This window comes from Quercus lobata, chromosome 9 (genome assembly GCF_001633185.2).
Source record: "Quercus lobata isolate SW786 chromosome 9, ValleyOak3.0 Primary Assembly, whole genome shotgun sequence".
Classification (NCBI taxonomy): Eukaryota; Viridiplantae; Streptophyta; class Magnoliopsida; order Fagales; family Fagaceae; genus Quercus; species Quercus lobata.
Window position 1 is genome coordinate 768,288 of NC_044912.1, and position 9,039 is coordinate 777,326.

The window sequence follows — 9,039 nt, forward strand, 5'->3', positions numbered from 1 at the left end:
GCGTACCAAATGTTTCCCTAAGATCTTCCAGGTGGTCTTCCTCCTTTCGGCTCTTCACTAGCATGTCATCGACATAGACCTGGACATTCCTCCCGATTTGCTGCGCGAACATCTTGTTCATCAGTCTTTGGTATGTTGCCCCCGCATTCTTTAGGCCGAATGGCATCACTTTGTAACAGAAGAGTCCTTGGCTAGTCACGAACGAGGTCTTCTCCTGATCGGCCTCGTGCATGCGGATTTGGTTATAGCCCGAGAAAGCGTCCATGAAGCTTAGTAACTGGTGTTGAGCCGTCGAGTCTACTAGGACGTCGACCCTTGGAAGGGGATAGCTATCTTTGGGACATGCTTTGTTAAGATCGGTGAAGTCCACGCACATCTGCCACTTGCCGCTCACTTTTTTCACCATTACTACATTCGCCAGCCAATCGGGATAGTAGACTTCCCTAATGAAGCTTGCCTCTTGGAGTTTGCGGACCTCTTCCGCTATTACTTGGTCTCGTTCCAGGGCGAACACTCTCTTCTTCTGTCGGACGGGTGGAAAGGAAGGCAATACATTCAACTTATGTACCATGACTGAGGGATCGATTCCTGGCATATCGTCATGACTCCAGGCGAACACATCCTGATTGCTCTTCAAGAAATTTATGAGCTCTTGACGGATTGAGGGCTTGGCGAGCGTTCCGATCTTGGTTGTTCTGTCCGGATTGGAACTGTCGAGAGTTATGTCCTCTAGCTTCTCTGTTGGTTCTGCTACCTTTCGGTGCTCTTCTATGTTTAAGGCCTGGATTTGATCTTCCATCTCCATCATAGCTACGTAGCATTCCCATGCGGCTACTTGACTTCCGCGTAGCTCTCCTACCCCATACTCCGTTGGAAACTTGATCATTAGGTGGTAAGTTGATATTACCGCCTTCCACGAGTTGAGCGTAGGTCATCCAAGGATAGCATTGTAGGCGGACGAGCAATCGACCACCAAGAATGACACGTCCCTGGTGATTTGTTGGGGGTAATCTCCTACCGTCACTGATAACATGACCGCGCCCAAAGGGAATACCCGGCTCCCTCCGAAACCAACGAGCGGGGCGTTTGTTGGTATTAGCTGCTCCTTTTCAATCTTCATTTGCTGGAACGCCGGATAGTACAAGATATCGGCTGAGCTACCGTTGTCGACCAACACCCGGTGCATGTTGTAGTCTCCTACCCGCATGCTGACAACGAGGGCATCATCGTGTGGATGGTGTAAGCGCAGTGCATCCTCTTCTGAGAACCCGATGATGGGGCCTTCCATCCTTGCTATCTTTGGGACGGTGCCCGTCAGCTGGACATTCTGTACCATCCGGAGATATGTTTTGCGAGCCTTTTTTGATGACCCGGCCGCAGCTGTTCCTCCGATTATCATCCTTATGTCCCCTAATGGGGGTCTTGGTTGCTCATTTTTTCGGCGGAGGTGCTGTTCCTGTGGGGGTTGATCCGTTCTCTCCTTGCTGACGAACTTCTGCAGCTTTCCTTGTCGGATAAGGGCTTCAATTTGCTGCTTCAAGTCGTAGCAATCAACTGTGTCGTGACCATGGTCACGGTGGAAGCGACAATATTTGTCTCTGGATCGCTTGTTGGGATCACTCTTCAGCTTTCCCGGAAACGTCAGGGCCCCTTCGTCCTTAATCTGCATTAGGACTTGGTCTATCGGAGCGGTTAACGGGGTGAAACTTGTGAACCTTCCGCCCATGGGTTTTGGACGTCTCTCCTCCCTTCGGTCTCCCATCCTTCCTTTCTTCCGCCCTTGGTCCTGTCGGGGGTCTTCTTGTCTGTCTCTTTTCTTGGATCTATCTTCTTGGGCTAATAGCGTGTCTTCAGCGTTCATATATTTGGTGGCCCTGTAAAGCACCTTTGACATGGTCTTTAGGTCGTTTTTGTATAGGGAGAACAAAAACTTACCCCCCTTCAACCCATTCGTGAATGCCGCTACCAGTATCTTGTCGTCGGCTTCGTCGATCGAGAGCGCTTCTTTGTTGAAGCGTAATATGTAGGCCCTTAACGTCTCCTCCTCTCACTGCTTGATATTCATTAAACAAGCCGTGGATTTCTTATACCGATGTCCCCCAATGAAGTGCGTAGTAAATTGAGCGCTTAGCTCCTTGAAGGTGCTGATGGAGTTGAGTGCTAGCTGGCTGAACCAAATCCTTGCTGCACCCTTTAGGGTTGTAGGAAAGGCCCTGCACATAATCGCGTCTGCCACTCCCTGAAGGTGCATCAGGGTCTTGAGGGTCTCTAGGTGATCTAGAGGGTCCTTGACTCCGTCATAACTATCCATATTTTGCATGCGGAACTTACTTGGCAGGGGGAAGGAGTTGACGGTTGTTGTAAATGGCGAGTCAGTCCGGTTGACAAGGTCGTCAAGATCACTGGACACTCGTCCCTTGAGAGCGTTCATCATTACTTCCATCTGTTCCTTCATCGCCTGCATCTCCACGATGATGGGTGGTGGAGCCGTATTTGTCAGGGAAGGGATGCTAGTGTCCCGTCGCACTGGTCTGCTCGGGGCGTTGCTCTCCTGTGGTCCTTCATGATTTCTCCTTTCAGCGCTGGTCCCTTCTTGATTCGCTCCTTGGTTATTGACCGCCGCATTCTTTTGGTTCAGCTGTTCTTCTAGGTCGTGGTTTTGTTTGGTGAGGCGCTCCACGGCTGTGGCGAGCGTCTTGACCTGTCTCTCAAGAGCAGTCGTAGGGGCTTCTTCTTCTTGAACGTCGTTAGTGGTTGCCATTGAGCGAGTGAGTACCATGTAACTCTTTTGTCTAGGAAGCGATAATGTGCTACGTTTCCCACAGACGGCGCCAACTGATGATGCCGAAAATATCACTAATAGGTCACACCGCACTCGCGACTCAAAGCGAACCTGCACAACAAGAACAATCGAAAGAAAACCTTTAGAGAGCACCGGTGTGGTGCCGGCCAAACACTCTCTGAAGGTCAAGTTAGAATTCTTCTCACAACTCTAGAGTGCTAGAGAGGGTAAATTATGCGTACCTTTATTCGCGAGGGTATTAGGGCTTTTTATAGTAGTGGAGAGTCGGCTTTTCCTTCTTAGAGTCCAAGTCTTTTCCATATGGGACTCTACTTCTAACAATCCCAAGCGTGATGGACAAGTATTTCCTTGTAGGGTGGATTTTTCACTAAGGCGGATCTTCTAGAATTCTCTTTTATGTGAACATCCTGATCTTCCTAGGGTTTCCTCGGATTCCAAACGTGTATACCAAATATTTTAAGTGACGCTAAGTCCTCGGCCCATGCTTAATATTGGCCCATGAGTCCGAACTCGTCAGGCCCAATGTTCCGCGATTTCTTATCCCATCAGTTACTATAGTATAGTTGGTCACCACTTTCTTTTGTGCATGCATCTTTTTCTCTTTTTTTTCTTTCCTACCTACCAAGAAGACGAGACTAGCTAATAATTTCGTGGTGACTCTATAGTCTGTATAGTTCTCTTCCCATCAATCAGATGGGGGTGGGGTATGAATGTTGGAGAAAGTTTCCTCACTAGTCACTAGTTTTTATATTTTAATTTTTTTTATAATTTTTTTATGCAAGTCACCCAAGAGATTAAAATTAATGTTTGCGTGATATCCCACATTGCAAATCTTCCACAACCATAAAAATTGGAAAGGATTTTGAATAAAATGAATAAATAATGAAAAATCTGTCTCTAAAAACCCAAAATTTTAAGTAACAAAAATTAAGAAACGAGCAAAATATCTGATGAAATTTGTATATATGACATGGAGCCCTAGCCATTATTTTGATAGAGAGAGAGGAAAAAAAAAAAAAAAAAGCACTTGGAATTATACAATCAAATCAAGTACAAAGACAATATTGTTTTGTATTTTTGATTTTCTAATGAAGTATTACACCATCACTATCTTCGTATAATAGATTTTCACCATGCCTAGAAATTATCTAGAGCATGCTTTGATTATTATTATTATTATTTTTTTAGAAGAATTAATTTTCTTTTCTTAATCTTTTGATCACAATCATATATTTTTATATATATTTCTTTGTTAGAAATTAATTTACTAGTCATGGCTTTTGGATTCCACCATGAGGTGTGGCTTGGTCGTACAAGTTCTTTTATCACTTTATAAGATGTTTAGCATAAGTTAAGTGGTTTCAGTAGTGGTGCTTCAACAAATCTGTTGTGCCCATAACAATAGTTCTATCAAGACCCCGGCGCTACATGTGGTATTACCCTTAAGTCACGTGATGTCACGTAAGGTAGATATATCGACAATGAAGATCCTTTTTTTTTCATTTAGAAAAAAAAAATAAAAAATAAAAAAGCCTCATGACTTTTGGATTGTGAATATTTATGTTAATCCCTTATCATATGTCAATGGTTGCATGTTGGACAATTTAAAGACAGAACGGTTTCTGCATAAGTTAATATGATTTTTATAAGCAATAGAATTGAATGCACAAATATATTATACTATATTTTTGATGAGTTAAAAATAAAGAGTGATATATATATATATATATATATATATATATATATTATATTTTTGCTCATCAATACGTCTAAGGCTTTAACGAAGAGTTAATTTAGTACTCTTCAAGCCTAGCCACTTTCCACTTTCCACGTTCTTGGAAAGAGTACAGTAGGACATAACTCCTGCGTTAAAGTTCTGCTGATTTTGCTTTCATCAATTTAGACATAAATTTATGTAGTGTGGACTGTCGACTGCATGATTGTTTTTAGAGGAAATGGATGACCAAATAATGCATAATGCACTTTCGCTGAAGCCTGAAAATTTTATCTGCTTTTTATGTCTATTTTTGACCTTAGCACTTTTCAATAGTGCTTAACCATGGTTTACTTTCTGAGTTGCTTTTTACATTAGTGTTTAACTTTAATCATGCCCCACTTTTCACACTCTTCTCTTTTCTTTTTTGTTCCTTTTTATTTTTTATTTTTATATTAAAAATACTAGAAACTTCAATAAAAACTGGAAAAAGAAATATGACATACCTTAGTCACTGATAGAGATAAACCTAATGGTGGTGACCAGCTATATAGTATGTGTAGAGAGGGAAAATTCCCGACCTATCACAAGCTGACACGTTACATTACCAAGTCCACAAAATACAGCCAATTACAGAACACCATATATTGCTGCTAGGTTTTGCTATCACTATTCAGAAGCCAATAGAAATTTGCCAAGTGTCATGCAAGAGCCAATCACGCATCAGCGCACGTGTAAGCGATGACTCAAGCAGCCTCGCACGTGTAAGCGATGACTCAAGCAGCCTCGCACGTGTAAGCGATGACTCAAGCAACCTCGCATGTGTAAGCGATGACTTAAGCGGACCAATCAAGCTGTGACATGTGTCACCAATCAAGCTCCGCCACGTGTCGCTCACCCACCCCAAAACTCCTATAAATAGAAGCCTTCCTGAGACATTTAGAGGACCAGAATTCAGAAGTGAAAAAGTTCTGTGAAGATCAAGCCTCAAAGCTTTCAAGAACTTCAAGAACTTCAACCCCAAAATCGAAGAACATTCGAAGCAGAATCATCCAGATCATCTGCCTAGGTCCTAAAGTTCACGGGAATCAAGCCAAAAGTGTCCGAAAACATCAACAACTCACAAATCATTGAAGCTCAACGGATTCAAGCCTCTAAAGCTCCGAAGAACTTCCACCACAAACCTTCGAAGACGAAGAACGCACGAAGAACACAAAGAACGCGAAGAACAAAGGATTTCTAAACAAGCTCATAGCCAGAGATTCATTGTAATTCCGTTTCAGTAATCTTCGATCCATCCATCAACCAAATTGAAGGATATTTTGTGTTCAAGTCAAATCCACATTACCATAAATCTAATCAATAAGTTTTGCAAGGAGATCGAATCAGAGGATCACTCTTTTGTAATTCCAGATAATTGTACCACACAATCATAAATACAAATTCGCATTTGTGAAACTATTTTACTTGTTTGATTTATTTCAAACTAGAAATTTAGTCGCTTACAAATTCTGGCACGCCCGGTGGGACATCTCTGCCTCTCATCTTTTTCTCCTTCAAAAGAAAAGAAATTCGACATCATTTTGCTACTAGCTTCAATGACCTCTAGCAAGAATGTCCGAAAATCAGTGGTTGATGATTCCAGTGCTGATGAGTATGTCGGCCCAATCACTCGTAGTCGATCCAAAGCTTTTGATCGACTCCAACCTCAACCAACCCAAGAAAACCAATCTCCTGCTGTCATCTCTTTGGACTTTCTTGCAAATAGGAAAGCTACCACTAAAGATTCATCTGCCTCGAAAGATTTGGAGACTAGTAATGAATCATCACCAACAAAGACCTTTTCTATCAACTCTTCACCCGTGATGAGAAACTTAAGGAGTGAAGCACCTCTAACTCATCCTGTTTCATTCGGGTGAATCAAGTCTTGGCCCTGAGCAGCCACCTGGCTTTACCTTCAAAGGAGAAAACGCCAAGGGTGATAAAGGAAAAGGAGGTGAAGGCACTTCTCAACACGGACATTCCACCTCAATGGCCTCAATATCTGTCCAACAACTGTAGGATATGATTACAAATACCATTCGAGCACAATATTGAGGTTCTTCCACAAGTTCTCTCATATATTCCAAACCCTATACAAAGCGCATTGATAACATGAGAATGCCAAATGGGTATCAACCTCCCAAGTTCTTGCAATTTGATGGCAAAGGAAACCCTAAGCAACACATTGCTCACTTTGTAGAAACTTGCGAGAACGCAGGGACTCAAGGAGGCCTCTTTGTAAAGCAGTTTGTCCGTTCCCTAAAGGGGAATGCCTTTGATTGGTATACAGACCTAGAGCCCGAGTCAATCGATAGCTGGGAACAACTTGAAAGGGAGTTTCTCAACCAATTCTATAGCACACGACGCACGGTAAGCATGATGGAGCTTACCAATACTAAACAGTGGAAGGATGAGCCCGTCGTTGATTATATTAATCGGTGGCGTTCTTTGAGTCTAGATTGCAAGGATAGACTTACTGAAATATCTGCTATAGAGATGTGCATCCAAGGCATGCATTGGGGACTTCTTTACATCCTTCAAGGAGTAAAACCCCGAACATTTGAAGAGTTGGCAACTCGTGCACATGACATGGAATTAAGTATTTCCAGCCATGGAAATACGAAACCTCCCGTACCTGAGGAAAGGAAAGAAAGGCGGGAAATAAGGAAAAATGACAGGAATGCGAAAAGTAATATCAAAGATTCAATGAATGTCAATCCTGCCCCAGTCAAAATTTCAACAAAAAATGTGAAGGCCAATGAAAAGAGGCCTGAAGGAGGTCAACAGCGTGAGACGCGTCGCTCATCACTTAAGGAATGGGAACAAAAGGTCTATCCTTTCCTAGACGCCGATATGCCTGAAATGCTAGAACAACTGCTCAAGTTGAAATTAATTGAATTGCCAGAATGCAAACGACCGGAAGAGATGAGAAAAGTTGATGACCCGAACTATTGTAGGTATCATCGCATCATAAGTCATCCAATCCAAAAATGCTTTGTTCTTAAAGAACTCATCATGAAGCTAGCCAAGGAAAGGAAGATCGACTTGGATTTTAATGATGTTGCTCAGTCAAACCTTGTCACATTTTCTTGTGGGTTACCTAGTTCCATGTCTCCAACTACTAAGCAAGGGGAAAATACCACGCTCATCCATTTCGGTTCTCTGGATCCGGTTCAAGTTCAGCTCTCACAAAAAGCACCTGATTATAATTCAGATGATGATAAAAGGTCAACGATGGATGAGGAAGAAGGCTGGACGATAGTTACTCGCAAGAGATGGAAGAAGAAACAAGCATTCCCTCTTCATTTGATCACCCGAGAGTCCAGAAGAGCACAAAACCAGATTCAGCCTTGGTCAAAAAGAATGAGTGATAAGAGGCAAGGGAGACTGGGAACAAAAGTGTATGAAGATTTAGCACAAATCCAAAAATCTCGAAAGCTCATCACATTGGAAGAATTCTTCCCCAGAAAATTCTTTCAAAATGACTCAGCCGAGGCCGTCCACACAATTTCTCGTTGCGAAATCCAGGACGAAAAAGAGGACGTTGACCATGGTGATCCAAAAGAGACCGTGTCATCCTTGAAGGAACTCCAATCTCAGGTCGATGAAGTTGAACCCTTGCAATCCTCCACATCACCAAAAGAAGTGCTCACCCAAGCTCTTGAGGAGCCAGAGATATACGCCCCTCATACCAATACGCTTCAACAAACACCGGGATGTTACGTATGCTCTCCAGACTTAACCTTCACTGATGAGGATCTATTGTTAGGCTCTGAGCCCCACAATCGCCCACTCTATGTCTCTGGTTATGCTCGTGAACAAAGGATCGAGCGTATCCTTGTTGATGGAGGTTTAGCCGTTAACATACTTCCAAAAATTACCCTGAAACGACTAGGTTTTACTATGGAAGAATTATCACACAGTCGTTTGGTCATCCAAGGTTTTAACCAAGGAGGACAACGTGCAATTGGCCTGATCCACCTAGAATTAACCATTGGAGAATTGAAAAGTAACGTCTTGTTCCACGTCATTGACGCTAAGACGACCTACAACATGTTGTTAGGTCGTCCTTGGATCCATGAAAATGGAATAATGCCATCGACCTTGCATCAATGCTTCAAGTTCTTTCAAAATGGAATAAAAAAGGTCGATGCTGATTTAAAGCCTTTTGCAGAAACCGAAGCTCATTTTGCTGATGCAAAATTTTATGCAAAAGAAGACATTTCTAGCGAGATTCTTCCTGTTGAGATCCCATCTATAGAAAGTAAACAGGATGAAAAGGAGCATGTTAAATTCATCGCCAAAAAGGACATTTCTTCCCCAAAGAAAGGCCCAGAACCCTTCCTCCGGTATATACCATTATCACACCGCAAGAATGGACAATCACCATTCGCGGAATGCCTTCAACCTACAAAAGACATGGGAAGACCTGCAAAGCTCACGATGGAGGATGTAGCCATATTGAAAGAAGATCATGTCA